Here is a 9,266-nt window from a genome sequence, read left to right as displayed (position 1 = left end):
AGAAATGTCCAGACACACTTGGTCCAGACAGTAACTCCACTCCGCTAATCCCGGCTACACTAAATATTGACTTTTGCCGCTGATTTATTCCATCAATTGTGTTTTGTTTTATCCTTGGTCTTAATTTAAATTGATCGAGATTTTGTTTCGTCACTTGCCAGAAAGGGTTTAATTAAAATCTACCGTCTATGCCGTAAAATCCGGGATGGTGAACATAGGCTATAAAAAGAAAGGCATTTTTATATTACTTGAATTCTTTCCACGTCAGTAAAAACAAGCATAATATGATTTTAATGAGTCATTCCTCAGCTGTGCAATATTCTCGTAAAGTCAGTGAAAAGCGGCGAAAAGTTTATTTGTGCAATGATAAACAATGCAATCAGTAAAGAGACTAAACAGTGAGACAGTGGTAATGTGGAAATAAGCAGAAGACGGAGCGCTTTTAAAATATCAGCTTTACCTTTCTGAACATGGAAGCCCAAATACACACGGTAATTGAATGTTGAAATGTTTTCTTAATTGTAGGTTGCCTTGATACATCTGGCCTGGGGACAACCGATGAAAATTAGCTCTAGTCAGCTAACTCAGGCACATTTACATTATTTTTGTGTAATGTTTATTAATGTGCATTGTCCCGTTTTTAAATAAATAAATAAAGAAATAAATAACTTTTCGGGGTCCGCCATTTGTCTCCATGAAAACGTAGGAGACACGCTGGTGAAGTTATAGGTCAGACCTGTGGAGAGGCGAGCCTGTTTTAATAAATTTGAATGTCATACTGGAACATTCAAGACATAAATTACATCGAGACAGTCCAAGAAACTTACATAGTGCACCTGAAAATGTGTCTATGAAAAATATAACTTTTGCACAACAATACCACTTGCTGGTGCACTGAGTAAAAACAATTTGAGGCTGTGTATAGTCTTTCCAAACTAAATAAAGAGCATGTATTTTACCAGTTCTACACATTAGCCTTTAATGACCATACAACATGACGTAAAAAAAAAAAAAGGATTACTGTTTTATTGTCTGATGAGCCTAGTTTGCTGTCGTAGCTACTAAGAAAAAGTCTTTCCGTGTAAATGATACCACATGAGTCTAGACATGGCTCCAGTTCATGAGTGATAGCCAATCAGCAGCTGCCTCTGTGACTCAGGATGTCAGTTATAATACCTCACATTAGAGCGTCTCACTGTCCCACAGAGACGTTCAGATCCACGGGCCAAACCTGTGCTCTATCAGATGCCCCGTCTGAACAGCAGTGGCGTCTGCAGCATATGCTTAATGGGCAGTTTGGGCCAGTGCTCTGCTATCAGCATTCCAAGTCATTAACATCTAACATGCACTACGGACCCACTCTGCATAAGAACCCCGCCTATTGGCCATAACGCTTAAACCCCTGAGCTGCAGCTGTGGGACTGAGGCCTTCTGCTCGCTCTCTGTGGGACCACTTCCACTCAGATCAGACAGTGTGAACTATCACCACATCGACGCCATCTTTGACACTCCTCTTTCTCTCCTGGGGTCTGACTCCATTTTAGGCCGTGACTGTGTTGTGTCTGTGTGACAACGAAATGGACAGTGAAGGAATGTTAACAGCTTTTGAAATGCGTCTGCTTAATTTAACAACCTAACTTACCCTTATTTCTAAAGGTTGGCCCACATTCAATTCAGTTCTGGAGGCCAAGTTGTAAAATCAGCTCTTAGGCCCAAAATGAAATGGCCGTCGACCGTCTGCATTTGATTATAACATATATTTTTTATAATTCACAAGTAAGACTAATGTGCTGCAAGCTAGTTATTACATTTTATTGTATTTCTATGATGGCAAAACTCCACTTTGGCCTCTCAAAGTTGTGAAACATGCTTATAAACTCATCACTGTGAATGATTAGGACGCTAGGAATGCATCAAGTAGGTAATGAATTTCAATGCAAATAGTTTAAGAACCTTTTTTTAAGACTCACGTTGCAGCTGCACCTTTGAAGGGGAGTTATTTTCCTTAACATATAAATGAATACTACAAGGCTAGTATTAGAGGTCATATATTCTATAAAGTGTCGGTGTACCTCATTCATGTATCTGTCTATGCATCCATATATTCTCAACGGGCAGACATCTAAACTGACAGTTGTTCAGTGTCCTGTTCCCAGCATGCAATCTGTCACCACCTCTACGCCATTTTTGACACTTTTTTCTCCCGGGATCTGGCTTCCATTTTCAGAGCGGCGCTGCTTGGTGTCTGGGAGGAGAGGTGGACTATGCGGATTGTTAACAGCTTGTTAAACATGTCTGCTTAATTCAACACCAGACACGCCTTCTCCACTCGGCCTATCTCCAACGCAGCTTTCATCTGCTGCATTACTAATACAGTCCACTGCTATGCTCCAGATGCACAGAAATCAATTCATAATGTCTCAGCGTTGGGTCGAGCACCGCGAGCGACCAATTTAGAGCGTAATGTTTGTTTGGGTATGAAAGAATTATTCAAAAGGGAGGTTCAGCGGAAAGCACAGAATGCAACGAGACAGGTGCTTTGATATAAAAATATAAATAAAAAATCACAAGGACACACTTTTCAGTTTGTTGCTTGCTTCACTGAACACACAGGTGCATACTCTTTCCTGTTTTGGTTTTGCTAAAATGATCATGTTTCCTCATTAGAATTGAAATTAAAAAGCTTTTTGCAACTAACTTTAAAGGACACATATTATACGAAATTGTCTTTTTAAAGCTGCTACTCATGTTGTACGGTTGTCTTCTCATCAACAACGTATTTGGAGTTGTATTTTGCATCATTCACGCTTGTTTCATTAATCCATTACTCCAAAGTCGTCCTCTCTGAGCACGCAAAAATGCTGTGTTTTGCATTTTGCCTGGATTGTTGCGTCACAGGTAAAGTGATTTTTGAACCATCACTGGACTCTGGGTTCTGTGGACAAATTGTGTTCACTATGAATGCATGGCTTTATTCATATATCCTTTATGAATTTGATTTGTTTATTTTCTTTTTGTTTATTCCCGTTGCTGACAGCTGAGGGCGCTACAATGCCTAAATACCTCATTGGAAACGAGGATATAATTTATAAAGTATGTTTTGCCCAAATGTAGACATTATTTTAAGTTAGACCATTTGAAATACTAATCCCAAGGTGACCAAAAGCACGTGTAAAAGCAAATTAAAGCCACAAGTACGCCTAATATGCGCTCTTTAATTACTTCTTGGACGTTAATAGATAAATATATTCTTGCTGCGTTGCCAAAGCTAATAATTTCTTTCTAATACAAAACATGGCACATGACAAGATCAGAGCTGGATCCAGTTGGACGTGTTAAAAATGAGTTTGATTTGGCTGAGAGACTTTGAATTGTTTTGTGCAAGGATATCCCACATAATCTTCATTAAGTCTGACATTTATTGGAGCTTAATACAATTTCTCAAGGCCTTACAAATTCCAAAACTATCACAGCCAAGGAGTTGAACAAGTTTGCGGGTTGAAACCTTGCACAGAACACGAGAAAAAGCAAGAAAACTGGCAAAAAATACAATGCTTAACACTTGCAAGACTTACTAATAGTGTTAATTAAAGGAACAAAGGAGTAAACCAACACAAATGGTTGAATATGACGTTCAGTGAGGTTTTGTAAATAATATAGACGGACAATACTCACCTTTCATATAACACATATTTAGCAAAGCCTATATTGTATTTTTCTTGTTGCCTTCTTGTCTCTATGGAGATGTTAATTGATGCGCTGCCTGGAATGTTCCACAGCATTCTCCACGAGGATAAGCATGATAAGTCACAGGTCAGATCTCCGGAGAGGCGACCGCACTCACAGCAAGAATTCAATTTCTCAAGATATTTTGCAGCTATAAAAACACCTGATATAGAATTAATGCAAGATATATTTATAGTTTAATGCTACACTGGGGCACTTATAGGCAAAGTAATTACATCTCCATGGAGACAAGCGCAAGAAAATATATATAGTGCACTGAAAGAAGTTCCCCAACTGACCCAAAGGTTGGCAAAGCATTGCACCAGTTTGTATGTACGCTGATGTGTGATTTAGTGCAGATCTGATTGTATTTTTACTCACTTGTGGTCATTTAAGTAAAGCATTTATTTTGAAATTTAGATAAACGCAACTGGCTCCAACCATTACCCAAACCTTTATGATTTCTGCAAAAGGATCAGTGGTGTAAATGAGCCAATTCCTTCAATATGTGGCATTGAGCTGTACTCTGGAGATGGTTTTGATATTGCGCAGGGATAATGTATTGGCCAGTCTTTAAAACTTGGATGCAATGTGCAGAACTACCCATCACAGAACTGCCATTTGGCCAAATAAGGCATGCGTTAAAAGCTGCACATGCTGGGGAGAGAAAACATTCACTCATATCATATTTATTTTTCTATTTAAATGGGACCTTGTGACATAGAGCTCAAAGAATGCAGAGTTGGCTGTGCGGTTTGGAGGAGACTTGATGACTCAGAGCATTCTTCCCTTTGTTCTTGGGTTTCACCGGGGAGCATAGTCATATCATTACAAACGCACTGTAAAAGATAGGATCGTAAAAAGAACAGTGCAATATTAAATCCAGAGCCAAACCCTTACCCAAACCTGTCTGTCATTGAGGGAGGATACTGTGTCCGCTGTCAAGGCCTCCCGTCAGTCATGTGAGAGCACCTGTCTGACAGAACCGGTCCCCGTCTCTCCCCCGTCGTAAATCCAGGTGCAGGCGGTTCACCGGATGGGAGCGTTTCACCTTACTTCAAAAAATGCACTCGAGGTGATTTGGATTTCAATGGTATTCTCAGATGTGTGAGAAACAACTCGTTCAGTGTCTTTCTTGAGATAAAGAGTTAATCAAACATGAGGAAGTGTTAAGAAATAGATGTTAAAAGTGCACTATGTGACTTTTCTCGTCAAACGTACTCCTAGACCAGGGGTGCCCAAACTCTTGAAAAGAATTTGACACGGAGGGCCAATAGTTAATACAGCGGATAATTCAGATGGTGCATTTAACATACTTGAAAAAGTCTTGAAATATGAATAATAGGTCTGGATGACAATTAAATATGATGTTATTTAGGTTATCTTGGTAGGATTTCTCAAATTTGCATTAAAAGTACTGATAATGATCAATTGGGTCAGTTCAACTGAAGTCCAGAGGGCCAATAAAACTTGGTTTGAGGGCCGCATTTGACCCCCGGGCCACAGTTTGAACACTCCTGTCCTCGAACGATAACAAATTCTAAGTGCGATGCATTGCTGGAGTAAATATAGGCGTTAAACAGATCAGAAGGCCAAGTTAGAGGTCAGATCTGTGGAGCGGCAGTACCAATCCATACCAATTTTCAAGGTATTTTCACACCTGCAATGAAATGAACACTGGATAACTTAAATGCCATACTGCGGAACATTCAAGGCCAAGCAGTAACATCTCCATGGCGACAAGGAGGTGGTGGACTCATTACAAAACGTTATGTAGCACATGTTTTTCTGTTCTGTTTGCATTAAAATGATAGAAGAGGAGAGATATCATGGTTTATGAAAAGAATACGGCCAAGATAAGTCCACAGTGCAATAAAGTCATATTTTCTTAACAAAACGTAGAATTGTGTGTTGTTGTGGGCGTAGGGCTTCTTCAAACAAGAAAAGATTTGCTCTGCTAACTATAACTATCCAAGCGTCAACCTTTCCTTCAGAAGTTAGTGGATTTCAGCCCACATGTTCAGCTGTCAGAACTGTTCAACCTTTCAAGCAAGTGATTTCATTGAAACAACCCAGGGATAAAATAATAACCAACGCACGTCGCTTACCTCTTACTTCTCCTCCCAGTCGAGCGGAGAAGCCATTTTGAGTCTCCTCTTGGTCACCTCCAGAAGCTGCAGGTCTTTCGCCTTCACTTTTCATCAGACTCTGCATCCATTACTGGCTTTAGCGATCGCTGCACACTGCTGAAGGTCACAGCTGCTGGGTCCCACCTGGCACACCGCTCCTCTGACCTGAGGCCGCACATATGGAGCTGCGGATACACTCCATGCGGTCCAAGGAAAAACATGTTCACAAAGCTACCGGGGAATTGCTTCGTTTTCATGACAGGTGGCGATTTAATTATTGAAAGTACACAGTTCAACCACAGTTTAGCCGTGGATTTCTTTTTAATGTCTCTAGTATCTTTGTGAGAGTGGACTAATGATGTCCATTTGTACTATTTTGGACAGTAAAGACCAGATATCAGCGGTTAGTATTTGGTATCCTTCCCGAAATTCTGTTTTTCGACCAACACAACTTAACCTTCACGCTGAAAAATTACAAAGAGGAATGAAAGGGATGATATATTCTCATTCACCCAGGAGTGGTCCCAGATAGGAAATGTTTCAAAGGTTGTCATCTGGACACGTATTTATTTACTTAGCTGAATTTAGTTTAGTTTAGTTATTTATCTGTCTATATATCTAGTTGAAAGATAGACCGATATATCGTTTGGTCGATATTTGGACTTTTTAGCGTATTGACTATCGACCTAAAATCTCCAACACAAGCCGATATTTTGTTTTGTTCGATTTTCTGCCTAAAACATACACACAAAGCTTTATTTTAACACTCTAATACGAAAAGACAACTGCACTAAATGTGATACACTGCTTTCTTAAAGGTTTGTGGTAAAAAAATCAGTCAGTTTGTAGTAAATTTAAACTATATGATTTGAGGAAAATAATCAAAATCAGTTGAAGAATATTGGCAAAGCTTATCGGCCATCGGTTGCTCTGTATTCTAAACAATCGGCAACACTTGATCGCTAGTTTTGACCTTCCCAAAAAGCTAGAACTGCACACTGCCCTGAGCTACGTTATACAAATAAACCAAATATTCTGACTCTGACTGTCAACATCTTTGTCATTTCTGCATCTCACATTTGCCGTTTAACGTCTTCTTCAGAGTGTGTCAACTACTATCAAAAAATGAAATCTTGATCCTATTATATCACCGTTTCCCATTGCAGATATTTCAAAGATATTATCAGAAAATATAGCAGATTCGTATAGCGCTTTTTCACCTTCAAGTCACTCAGAGCGCTTTAGATCAGGGAACCACTTATCCATTCATGCACATATTCATACACCAGTTTTGCAGACACTAGATGGGTTAAGTGTCTTGCTCGAGGACGACAGTATTCATCTGTGGGAGCTGGAATCACACCGCCAACCTTCAGATCAGTGGACAAAAACTCTACCAACTGAGCTACCGGATCAACATAAAGTGCAGAGACAGTAGAGAAGCAGCCTCGTATAAACATCGACTTCATCAATTCTCATCAACAGTTCACCAAGTTTTAACAACTCAAAGTTTTGCAAGTCAAGAAAAAGGTCAGGCATTCAAGGCAATTTCAAATGATCTCGTTTTGAAATCGGAGGAAGGTAGAATGCGTTCGAAATGTGTAAAAACAAGTCTATCGAGAACTTTTCACCCCTGCCCTTTGAACCTCGTTGAATGTATAAACACTTACACAGAATCTCAGTACCATTAATATTTCATATCCACAGAACTGAAGTCTGCACTGGTCAGAATTCTGCTTATTTTAATCACGGCGAGTCAAAAAGGAAGATGTGTTGTTTAGCTCTGTACCAATTATTTCTATAGTGTTTGAAGAAGGCATCCCATGATACAGGATTCTCTAAGGCGGCTAACGCTCCGGTATACAACAATGTGTTTGAGAGAAAACAGCAATTAGCATACAAATCTGTTTCATGTACACTGCTCCCCTTATAGAGCGTCTACTGAAGGATTCATGCCCTGACAATGTACAAACCAAGTGTACACAGTGTTTGAGTTATACTGAACGAATTTTAGCTTGTACAAAGAGTCAAATTACGTTAAGATATGAAGATGCTGGTGGTTCTTGTGTACGTTTTGTGCTAGATTTACAAAGAACAGTTCAGAAGTTGGATGCTAATGCGAGGCTGGGGTTATTTGCACACATACACACACACACACACACACACACGTTGTATCAAATTTGTGACTAAACCTGGAACCTGTACTAGTCTCATTTATAAAACTATGTAAAATTCTGTCCAAAAACGTCAAACTAAATGGTCTTTCTCCTCAGCTCTGAAAGCCAAAGTTCTGAGTTTTTGGACCGGACTATTCATGTATATGTATAGTTTAATCATTTTAATAGACCACAAATGCAAATGTATGCATGATCAGATCAGGTCTATGGAGAGGCAACCCTGCGTGCTTTCCAATGTGTTTTTGCGCAATAAAAACACCATCCATCCATTTTCTTTCACTTATCTAGGGCCAGGTCTCGAGGGCAGCAGTCTAAACAGAGACTAGCAGACTTCCCGCACCCCAGACACTTCCTCCAGCTCCTCCGGTGGGACCCCAAGGTGTTCCCAGGACAGACGAGAAATGTAGTCCCACCAGCGTCCAGGAAAAAACACATGTAATAGATAAGTGTAATGCCATACTGTGGAACATTTCAGGCAAAGAGTAGGTGGCAGACGGTATTTTAGGATAAGACCATAGACTGTATAAAGAAGTGGACAAAGGGAATGTGATGTCACCCTTAGCGTTCGGTTGGTTAGTGGTTGTAGAGGCGAATTTGGAGCCGAGTTCCATATTAGGACATGTTTCGACTGCGAGTATCATAGCAACCAAAGAGCCAATATGGAGCCAAACTGTTGAAGGTAACGCCCGTACCTGTCCGCTGGTTTGGCAGGGATTGGCCGCTTAGCAACGCTGTCAATCAAACCTGTTGCTAATGCTAGCGGGAGCGACCTCACGGAAAGAAGGTACACGATTTGTCTCTTATTAATGTTCATATCTTGAGTTACAGACACAATAGCGAAATAAAAATACCCGGATCATGTAGCGCGGGTCAATACGAACATTTTAAGACCAAAATGACGAGTCTGACAGCAGCAGTTATGGAGAAAAGGGCCACTGTTTTCCAATGTAAAGTGAATTGGAGCCACAGTCGATGGAGCCAGAAGTGCGCCCATGATCACTTCTGATTTGGAACGCGGCGACTAGCAGGTTAGCTATGCACATTTATATATACAGTCTATAGATAAGACCAGCGCCTATTTGACATTAGGCAAATTTCGAAACACATCCAAACACTGAGCATGGACTATAACTTTCGTGCTGGCAATTTAGAAGAAGTAGAAGCTAGATATAAAAATGCTTTATAATGTTTCAAAGTCAAAGTTTAGTGATGCGAGCAGTCTCTTTTCTCTGCT

Source organism: Periophthalmus magnuspinnatus, chromosome 24 (genome assembly GCF_009829125.3).
Source record: "Periophthalmus magnuspinnatus isolate fPerMag1 chromosome 24, fPerMag1.2.pri, whole genome shotgun sequence".
NCBI lineage: Eukaryota > Metazoa > Chordata > Actinopteri > Gobiiformes > Gobiidae > Periophthalmus > Periophthalmus magnuspinnatus.
The sequence above is the reverse complement of the archived record's forward strand: the minus strand, read 5'-3'. Positions refer to the sequence as shown.